The 11,263-nt window shown below is 34.0% G+C and overlaps 1 protein-coding gene across 2 annotated transcripts in view; it reads left to right on the top strand.

Annotated features, from left to right (window-relative positions):
* The window catches only part of LOC128556382 (uncharacterized), a 60,132-nt gene that overhangs the window by 35,488 nt on the left and 13,381 nt on the right, over positions 1-11,263 (top strand). The window lies entirely within an intron of this gene.

Raw genomic sequence — 11,263 nt, forward strand, 5'->3', positions numbered from 1 at the left:
CACAAACTACACACTAGTTAAAGTAGTTCTGCACGTTTGGATCGAGATTTTTTTCTACAACGTAGAATTTGATTAAACTCCGAATTTTCTAAACTTCAGAATATACTTATAAAATTCAGCAAATAAAAAAGATAGGATCGTGTGCTGGATTTTTTGCTAAACTGATCTGAAAATTTGAACCCCGCGCATTTTTTCATAGTGGGAGTCTATGGGAAAATCGCAACTTTCATAACTTTTTCGCGATTAGAAAGTTTTCTACTATGTAGATCTCAAAGTCGTAAAATTGATGTGCAGGCTGATCTTGATCTGCACTGGTCGCAAAGGCAGAATAAATCGTGCCCAGCATGATATGTGTTAAAATCACAGTAATGCTACCTATCCATGCAATATTAAGAAAGATATAAATACAATGACATAACTTATTCCTGAGTTTGCATTCTGGAAATCTACAATTGTTAATTGTATTTTAATGTTTTAACAATATACATCATATTACTTTAAATATGATTCTATTTCGAAATTAGTGAGAACAAATGTATAAAATACATGCAATGTAGAAAGTAATTACATGTACCAACCAAAACAAGAAAAAGTTATCAGTGGTCCCGGTAACCTTGATCCAGAGTGTTGTACGTCGTCACGAATAGTTACGTTAAATTATTTTGATATCATTATGGAGACATTTGTGCAAAATGTTTTTAAAACCCTTGATTTATAGAGTTATGGACCGGACTTAAAGGTCCACAATGCTTTGAATTTTAAATTTCTATCTTAAAAACAGATGAAACACCTTTCCAAATAACGTTATGCGTACTAACATGGCTAGAAAACACTACTTTTAATATTGCACATGCACTGTTATAGTTAGAGCCTTAAAGGTAAGTAATAAAAAGAGCAGATTCAATCCATCATTATAGTATACTCAGTAATATTCAAACCTTTTACAAATGTCGAAGAAATATCAAAAATAGGATTTAACAAAACATTAATGTAATTAATGTTTATAACGGGAAATGTGGCACCTTCAAAGTGTGACTGGCTTATAAGGCGGGGAGAGTAAGCATGCGCTTACATAAAAAACCCTATAATTGATCCAAGGGCTGTGACCTTACTACATATCTGCAGTTTCGGGCTTAACGACATATCGAAGACCTGTTGTATGTCTGATGTGAAAATTATGTTCATTGACAATTTATTTACATGCTCCTTTTACACAAATTTAAATTAAATATATATATCGATGAAGAAATATACTTGCCTGCAGCGTTTGCGTTCTTACTGAATTCCTGAAAATAATAAAAGCATGTATTAGACCGAAACAATAAAAGTACCTGCGTATGATTTTCATAATGCCTGGTAATAGCATACCTACCAAATAATGCGTATTGTGGTATAATAATGCAATGCATATTTGGAAGTACAATAATTATATAATGAATAGTTAATAATAAACTGAAGTACCTCTAAATTATATATTTAGACAGTTTCATATTTCTGTTTACTTACTGTTTTTATTTGCTTTCGAAGAACTTTGACTTGGTGATACATCAGAGAAATAATACAAATGTCTTATAATGATAAAGTTCCATTCATTTATCCAATTGCTGTAACGAATAAGTTACGGATACTTTATTGTTTAAAATTGAATGCGTTGTGATGTTTAGAAAATCAAGATACATGTGATTTAAAACATGTTTTATAACACGAAATGGAGTACAATTCAACCGTTCCATGTGCCAAGAAGGGCACGTATTGAAACATTTTACATCGCATTGTTATTTGTTACTTTTAGTATGGCAGAAGATATGACAGCAGCAAAGACAGCAATTGCCAATAAAAATGCAATAGTAAGACTTTCTCAGGAACAAAGGATAGATGCTAGAGACAAACCACACAAGCAAAGAAAACAAAAGAAAAAACGAAACAAAATTGGTGAAAATACTAAACAAATAATGAGTGCTGAAACAAAGGGCGACTGGTCAGTGAAAAACAAAATATCGAACAATAAGAATAGTCATTGTCACCGTTCAAAGCTAGAACTTCAATCATATTTAACAAACGCGTTGAGGGTAACTAAAAGAAAAACTACAATCAAGATATTCGTCGACGAGCTGAGCAAAGGTCGATTAGTAATATTCAACCAGTTACTCAAATAAACATGCCGAAAGAAGTAACTTGCTATCCACTGACAGGTACATCCTATTCAAAACCTTTGGTACCACAGGAGAATATATCAATCCCGACCCAAGTGAGCGAACGAAAAGGAATCAAACACAAATGAAATAGTTTTCTCCAATGGCAGATCTATTATGGTTGAACACACGACGAACGGCAATACACCAAGTGAACGTTGGAGCTGGTTTTGGTGGTTACTCAAGACACTTAAAACATCACAAGACTCAATGAGAAAACTTTGTTCAGTTTAACTCTGATAGGCACAATTTGCAAAGAAGACCGCCGAGGCCCCTAAGACATCCAGAGTATATAGAATATGATCAAAGGCTGAAATCGTTCGCCAGATGGCGGAAGCAACATCCAGATCCGACGACACTTTGTAACGCTGGCTTTCTTTTTTACAAGTAAGAACCTTGTGTATGCAATAGAGCCTGTATTTTTTAACTGATCTTCATGAAATTTGGTCAGAATGATAGCCATGATGAAATTAAGGTCAAGTTTGAATATAGATTATCTGGAGTCAAAATCTAGGTCGCGAGGACAAATCAAACAAAACATTCTGTATGCGATAGAGGCTGTATTTTTCAATTGAGGTTGATGAAATTTAGTCAGAATGATTGCCTTGGTCAAATCTAGGTCAAGTTTAAATGTAGGTCATTTTGACTCAAAAACTAGGTCACTAGGTCAAATTGAAGAAAATACTTGTTTACACTTAAGAGACCACATTTTTGGTCCAATCTTAATAAAAATTGGTCAGAATATTTGTTTCCATGAAATCACTAGGTCAAACATGTTTACACTGTTATGGTGTGTTTCTCAGGTGAGCGACCTAGGGCCATCTTGGCCCACTTTGTTTCCATTTATTTGCTAGTTTTATCTTTACAATGAATTTGAATGATATTACATATAAGATGTCTACTTATACAAAATATTCAATCAAAACTAATATGCAATTTATGCGACAGCAGGCAAAAAACATAAGTGTAATTTGATCCAGTACTTTGTTTTTTAAATGTCTGTCTCTTCTTTTGTTTAAGACGAGGCGGCTGATCTAGTTCGTTGCTATCAGTGTAGTATTAGACTTAAGGCGACAATCCGTTGAATGAGCATGTTAAACATTCTGCCGAATGTTCTTATCTACAAGAATACCTTGGCCAAGAGCGACTAGCAGTTATCAAGGTATGGATGTAGACCTGCATGTCCAAATAGCAAACAGTTTACTTAGATAAAACAACACTATCACTTTGGAATAATAATTGTAAGTTACTGTATATACAGATAATGAATAAAAGCAGGTTAAAATTGGAGCAAGTAAGTAAGACAAAAGAAAATTAGCTGTACAAGAAAGTATGACAACTGGTAGATAGTAATTTACCTTTTTATATAGTTTAAAAGTAAGTCGATCACAGAAATATAAAATGTATCTCATATTTCTTCCGTTACAGAGCCAGATACAGACAGAGGACCCAGAGCTGAATTATCAAAAGCCGTCAAATGGTATGTTAAATAATTATACCGTTACTTTAAGCTTATGGTACAAACATAATTCTCTCATGGTCAATAATATAACTATAACTGATGTAAACATGGATAAGTACACGCTTAAAGGTCGATAATTGTATATGTTTTGATGATAAACTCGGTCTTATTATAACATGTATACACTTGTTTAGTTACAATTTAATCAGTCAAGGCAGGTCTAGGTCAAGGTTACAAGCGCATGTATATGTATACACGAACGTTAAGGATGGCAATAAGCTGGCCATCATGCAAATATTTTAGACTGAGCATCTATGAATATGCTTGTATTCATAGAAACAATTTATAATGAAAGGTAAATGTCCAGTACATATAGAATCACAGTTTATGATTAACAAGTTAACAGGTGGTCAATGAGACATCAGAGGTTTTCCCAAAACAAACCTTTAATCGCATTGCACAACAGTTTTCTAACCTTAAACAAAATTATAATTGAGCTAAAATCAATAGACGAACTATTATCTTAGCATGACCACTGAATATCGACATCCAGAATATCAGTCATACCGTGTAAGATTTTCATCATTTACTCGATGGCCACAGAGCTTGATGCAGAGACCAGAGCTACTCGCAGAGGCAGGGCTATACTATACAGGTAAAATACCCCGAATATGTTTTTAAAAAAAAATTGTTCAAGCATACAAATGGCACATTAAAAGTAAAATTACTGATTTAATCCCTCAGCTGTTTTGCTAGATATTATCTACACAGTTTAGATATGACTTCAATTTTCTTGAAGTACTAGGCGATTTAGTGCAGAAAGTATTTTTTAAATTCATTTAATTATAAAGAGGACCTCATGTGTTTGAATTTTTGTAAATATCAGGAAAGACTAGGTAACAAAGACGCAGCAACAAATATTACAGCCTCTAATGATTTAACCTAGAACGGCTTACGCTTATGGATCCTGAACTGAAAGCTGTTATTGATGAGCACAAAGAAACCTGTCTAGAAATGGGATATTCAGAGAACGATTTCAACAATGTTGTGACGAAACTAGCAAAAAATGGTAAAATATTTTATACATTGCATTTAACTCAGAAATTCTTTATACAGCATGTTGGTGTAGAAACGAGTTGACAAAAACAACAAAAGTACATATTAATTTAGGCAATTCTGTTATTCTGAAGAGAAACACATTTACAATTTTTCCATTTATACTATTGATAACGGTTTGATAATGGTCGAATGTTTTGTCTCATCATAGGAAATGTCAGGGCAACTATAGAAGACATTATTGATTCATAGAAGCTGCGGAACAGATAGAAAGTCAAACAGAGGTTTATAAAAATGGTAACACTTAGTACACAATTATCAACAGTAATTAACAGTCACCCCTGTTTATTCGTGAAATGTTTTAGCGTATTCCTTTGAGGGACATACTGGTCTGCGGAAGAAAATTTAGAATGATGCTGCGTGAACTATATTATACTTTAGGTCTGAGATCACCAATTAAAATCATCATACCCGGGAATAATGTAATGTCTGCCCGTTCTGATTGCTCAGCCATGTAAATAAACGGAAGAAGTGATTATTTTTTCAAAATTGAAATTTTTACTGCATTTACAGTATTTTATTATGCATTTTGACAAAAATTGCTACATTTTATGTGTATTGAGAGATAATTTTATCAAAGAATTTCTGATGTAAACAGGGTTGGGTCGGGAGTCGGGCAACGGCATTTCATTCACAGGAAAATTACTTCAATAAAGTATCACTATTCATGTTTTTCGTCTGATATTTTGGTGGACTTGACAAAACATGTGATTAGATATACAGGTTTCGATTTATGGAAGGCCGTACACACCATAATTTTATAATGGAAGTGTACGGAAAAGCAATTGGTGGTCTCGTACATATATTGCAGCTTAACATGACTTTTGTCCGAAGCCATTAAACGTAATGTTACGGGTCACAAATCTGTTGCAAATGATGTAAAAAGACGTTTTCGTACAAAAATAAGAAAACACATGTTTTATATTTGAACTTTTTACCAAAAAGGCTTATTTTATCACTCTAATTTAAGAAGATCAAAATTTGTTTACTTTATTTCTTTTTCTTACGGAACAAATCATATTCAGCTTCCAAGCAAAATTCAATGGAGACAGCATAAAATTTCGCATAAAATTTCGCGAAAAATTGCAATGAAATGGCCACAGAGTCTGACTCTGGGCCTGTAAATCGACAGAGAGTGACTTTAGTAAATTGTCCATATCTTTTTTAAAACTGAACATTTCTAGGTGAAATTTTGTAAAACATTTTGTATTGGATCGTGTTTCACAATACACATTGTCAAATCAGACAATATGACACGAAACATTCAATTTTAACGTATCTGGTTTTGTTTTGCTTTAAATACATTTCTCTGTGTTTATATTAAACATATAGGCTAGAATAAGCCGTTTCAAAATAACATTTCTAAAAAAGGCGTATATGCTAATAAATTACTTAAAACTGATTGTCTGTTTCTAAAAATTGAAACTTGCAATTATATAACACTTTCAACATATAACAAGAGAAGAAAATATTCGTCTGAAAAGCATATTGTTCTGTATGACCTACGGTGTTAATGCTGTAAATGCATTGTTTCTACCCTGCACTCATCATAGAATGTGTATGGATTGTGCAAAACAAGTGTCACAGTGTCCTGTATGTGACAGACATGTCCGACAGAAAATAAAAACATATTTGGTTTAATTAAGTCATGTTTTGTGATAGTATATTCCATAAAATGCATTAAAAATTTTGTGTCGTTTTTTTCACTTCCGTACTTGTAATACTGTATTGTTATCAAACTTGTCAGATGCGTCATGCAGATGCAGCTGTATATAAAACAAGGATGTTAGTATAACGACGCTGTACTGAGCATTTTGATGTCAGAGTGTTTCGAATATTTACATTCGCCCTATTCTTTTCCATTGAAAATTATGACGTTCATTTCGTATGAACAGCGAAAGGAAAGGCGCGAAAGTTACGTCATCGCTCAGTGATAACCGGCCGCTGTTTTAAAGACATCCGCGTATAGTCAGGGAGAACGTTCCTTAGATGACGTCGTAGTTTTTCGTCTGGTGAACAAAATGGCCGGGAAGCTGATTTTAATGTTAAATGCCACAAAATATGTGCAATTTATAATAGTATCTTGTTTACAAATGGAAAGGAAATATAATGTAAATATAAGGAATGAAACTATTTTTTTTTCGGTGTTCATGCGAAATGAACGACAGAATAGGATCGGCAAATTAAACATGAATCGCTAGCGCGATTCATGGATTTGCCGATCCTATTCTGTCGTTCATTTCGCATGAACACCGAAATAAATTTTTTCATTTCATAAATAAATTCCTACCTCAGAATGATGCCCTTAAGCGCCAACGAAGAAACTTGCGGCTATTGAAACTAAAAGGAGGTAAATTAAACGTATTTGTCCCGTGTTTCGAAAACGCTCTCCCCGAGTTTGGAAGGAAACAAACTTGCAGAGTATAGCTTTAAATGAAAAAAAAATTAATAGGAACAGTCTGGAAACTTCATTAGTGGCCCTCGTTTAACTATTAAACAGCTCGTAAAAATACCACAGTTTTTTATCAACTTATTTCGTGTCCCTTTGTTTCATTGTCAATATCCAAGCTATGAGTTGAATAGCCAAATCGTTACATTCGGAGCAGATATGCCCAAGGACATCGTAGGTGTTGGTGTGATATGCCCCGGAGCTCTCAGACATTTAAACTCAAACCCAGATCGGTCGCATTTTACTACTAGAAACTGTGTTGTTGCTATATGTTTTGTTGAAATTATAAGTATCTGTTGACATAACAGAACATTTTGCATCAATATTTCAAATGAGTACGCCTGTACCTGAGATTTGTTCTGTCCGCATAATAAAGGGTTTTGTGCAACTCCCCTGAGGCTATAACAAATTAATCATGATTGTCAATGAATTTAAGTTTAAACTTCTTATAAGATATTTGAGTTTGTCATTGAAAGGCGCCATGTTTTTATCCTTTGTTGAAAGTAGGCCTGGCGCATTTATTTGTAACATGTCATTTTGAGCTAGTTCTGAACAAAGAGAAATGAAATTTTGTTCAAAGTCGTCAGGTGTTATGTTGGCATCGACATCATTTCCGCCTACATGTATTATGATTTCCTTATAATGGGACATGTTCATTGTTGACAGTTTGTCTTTAAGATCATCAATTGTAGCCTCAGGGAAGCTTTTTACTCGGACATTTTTGTGTAGGCATCTTGTATCAATATCTTTGAGAATACATGATCCTGTAATGAATGTCAATTTTGGTGAAATAATTGTGTTATCTTTTTTCTGTGTAGGAATTCCATTATGAGCAGTGGTGTTACGGTTTCTATTGTATTTTTATAGCGTCACGTTTGTTCGCGATTTCCTGAAGCAATCTGAGCTTGCGTATGTGTATCTAATTTTTGTTTATTTACAAATTTACTGTTAATCTTTTCAGTGCGAGTATAAGATGGTATCAGAAAACAAGATGGCATTTCGACAGCAGTTTGATCAGTATTGCGGGTGCCTCTTTCTGTTTGAGTTTTGTTTGTAACTTGGTAATTTAGTGTTGTTTCTTGTTCTTTGTGCACCAAAGAGTTTTGCTCATGCAGCATTAAATGTGATCTTAACTTATCAAAATAGATTGTGTCTTGGCGATAACAGCATTTGCTCTTTTATTAATGTCATTTTCAACAACAAACCATTAATGTCTTAAAGTTTTGTTTCTGTTTTTTTTTTCGTTATTGCACTTTTGCTGATTTTCAGTTGCTGTTAATCGATCATTTAAATTTTCAAATTTTGAATCTACAGAGTCTAATAGCTTTACTATTTTTTCAGTCAAAAGTGTTGTTGCTTTGTAAAGTCCCGAGATGATTTCTGACATAGAACGCACTGTCAAAGGCATATTTCTACACTGTTCACACGATTACCATCCTGCTGTTTCACTATTATCAATGTGCACACACGAGTCGTGGAACCAGCGGAAACACAAATTGCACCGAGTTATCAGCGATTTAGCTGCGGTGCAATGTTCTGTACAGTGATTTGTATTTTTATCCGAATATTTCCTTGTTTTTCTGCGATCTTCTTGTTTTATTGCTTGTTTTTGTAACAGTAGATGTTTTTCTTCTGGTAGATTTTTTTTGCTGCTTGTTTAACTTCTGTGATGCTATCGTCTTAGGTTTGCCGTGGGGTGAATGCATCGTCTAGATGTAATAAGGATATCTTTGAATTGAGCGACTCATTAAGGATAGAATCATTTACTTTAATGTCAGTGGGTATTTCTTGGCAGATAATAGAAGCTGCATATGTTGGTGATGATTTTCCATTATTTGAATGTTTACTGTTTCTCTCTTCATTGCGTTTTTAATTTTGCCTTAAATTGCACTAACTTCGTTGTTCAGAGTGTTTGAGATGTACTGTGCTCTATTTGAAATGATTTTTAAAAAAACTGACGGTAGCAGCTTTTTCATATCCTCGATGACAAGGTGTTTATATGTGTCAGGATACTGGTTATATGACCCGGGGAAGTGCCTACGCCTTTAGTATCTTGAACAATGGTTTGGGTCCAATCGCTAAGGTGGCTATGTCTTAGACTAGCTGACAAACGATGTAGAATGTCCTTTGTTAAAACGTAGAGCTGGTGAGACCAAATATCTCATATATAGAATTTTCCTCTGGCTACCTTGCCTAAATGATTCGTGTACCAGTGATTCGTAAATGATTTCTATTATGAGCTAGACAATTTCAGGGATCAGGCAAATCACTAAATGTTTCAAACTAACAATCTTCAATTAAAAATAATTAGCTCAAACTCCTATAGGCTGGAGACTCTATACTTGACTGGTCTTTTTGTTGAAGTTCCCGTCAGACAATGTCTTTGAATCAACAACATACGAGTCCTGTCGCATAGATGCTCGGCCTCTGTCCTCTCAAACTGTATATGATTGCCCTGACTCCTGGATGCTCAGCGCCTATATGCTATCATATGTAGCATTCAACTACCATATAGATATATCCCCGATGCCTTGGCTGTACTTCGCCGGTAATGCTGAACCGTCTATAAGCTGGAACTCTCTTACTATCTCAGTAGATTACCAAACTCTGGGTCTCTGTCTCAGATTTCCGATGCTCAGCCTATATTTGCTATCGTCTATAGCATTCAACTACCCTTAAGGCAAAACTCCTATGCGCTGGCCCTATAGCTTGAAACTATATTGAAATTATGCAACTCTTCTTTAGTCTATGAACTTCCAAAGTCTTCTTTTTAATAATTTATCCGCCCTGACAGGGTAACTGCAATAGTCTCCTTATCAAGGTACTAGGATAAATTATTAGTTGAATCCTCGATGTGTCTTCTTCAACCGCTGGATACCGAATGAGCTCTCTGTCATCCATCTACCTCTCTGTCATCCATCTCTCTGTCATCCATCTACATGTTAATCACAAGTTAGGATGCCTGTTAAGCTGTTATTGATGATATATGTTTTTATTGAAAAGAAGGAGTGTTAACGTTGTTCAATATGCGACATATTTATTAATATCAAAAATAAAATTATTTTATTATTTGATCAGTCAATGATACAAATGGACGTTATTCTTACAAGATGTACAAAATTATATTTATGGACATCTGAGTGGTTATTTAATGCAGAATAAGTTAACGCATGTTAATTCTATATACAGGCCATATACACACTCACACGATTCGAAGTATATACATAAGTTGAAAAAAATATGCAGGAACACCTTCCTCCGAATGCTGATTCCCATGAAAAAATTATTATTTATATCTTTAAAATAGATAATTCATGCATCAGAACAAGGACATCAATTTATGTTATTTAGGCGTTATATATACCCATTGGCCTTGCTCTATAGCTCCTCTTGTTACGGTCCAGATTATTTTTCTAATCGTGGTAACGCAACAAACGTCATTTTCATAACAATCTATCTTCCAATATCATCGGTTTGATTGACAAGTCGGATCTTTGCATTGTTTAGTTTTAATATCGCTGGCGGCAGTCTTCATTGTTGTTGTGTAAAAATGTTATAATCCGTTGTTGTGTAAAGATGTAATAAAAATGTTAAAATTTTAATGTGCATATACATTACTTTTATACATTTTTCTATACTTTACATATTCAATTAATTTGTCATAGATATTTGACACCGATCAACGAGATTTGACACCGATAGTCCAAGGAATTATACCACTAATAGATTAGGTAAATCGGTTTATTAATGTACTTTTAACGTTGTGTGTATTACAGTGCGCATATTTCTTTACTATTTCGTCAACTGGTAGGTATTTTGTAAAGTGTTAAATGTTTAGAATATTTTCACAAAATGTATTTCATGTGTCTAATTTTAATACATGATCTTTTCCATAACACTCACAATTGGACTTGAACTGTTCTATTTTCAGGGTTTGTGTAAAATAAGCGAGGTTAAGTGGGATATCAAACTATCGTATTTTTAACAATGAAACATACACTGCGTAGCATTTGTCTACCCTTCCTAATGAAAAGGTACTTTGGG

The sequence above is a fragment of the Mercenaria mercenaria genome, chromosome 4 (assembly GCF_021730395.1).
Source record: "Mercenaria mercenaria strain notata chromosome 4, MADL_Memer_1, whole genome shotgun sequence".
Classification (NCBI taxonomy): Eukaryota; Metazoa; Mollusca; class Bivalvia; order Venerida; family Veneridae; genus Mercenaria; species Mercenaria mercenaria.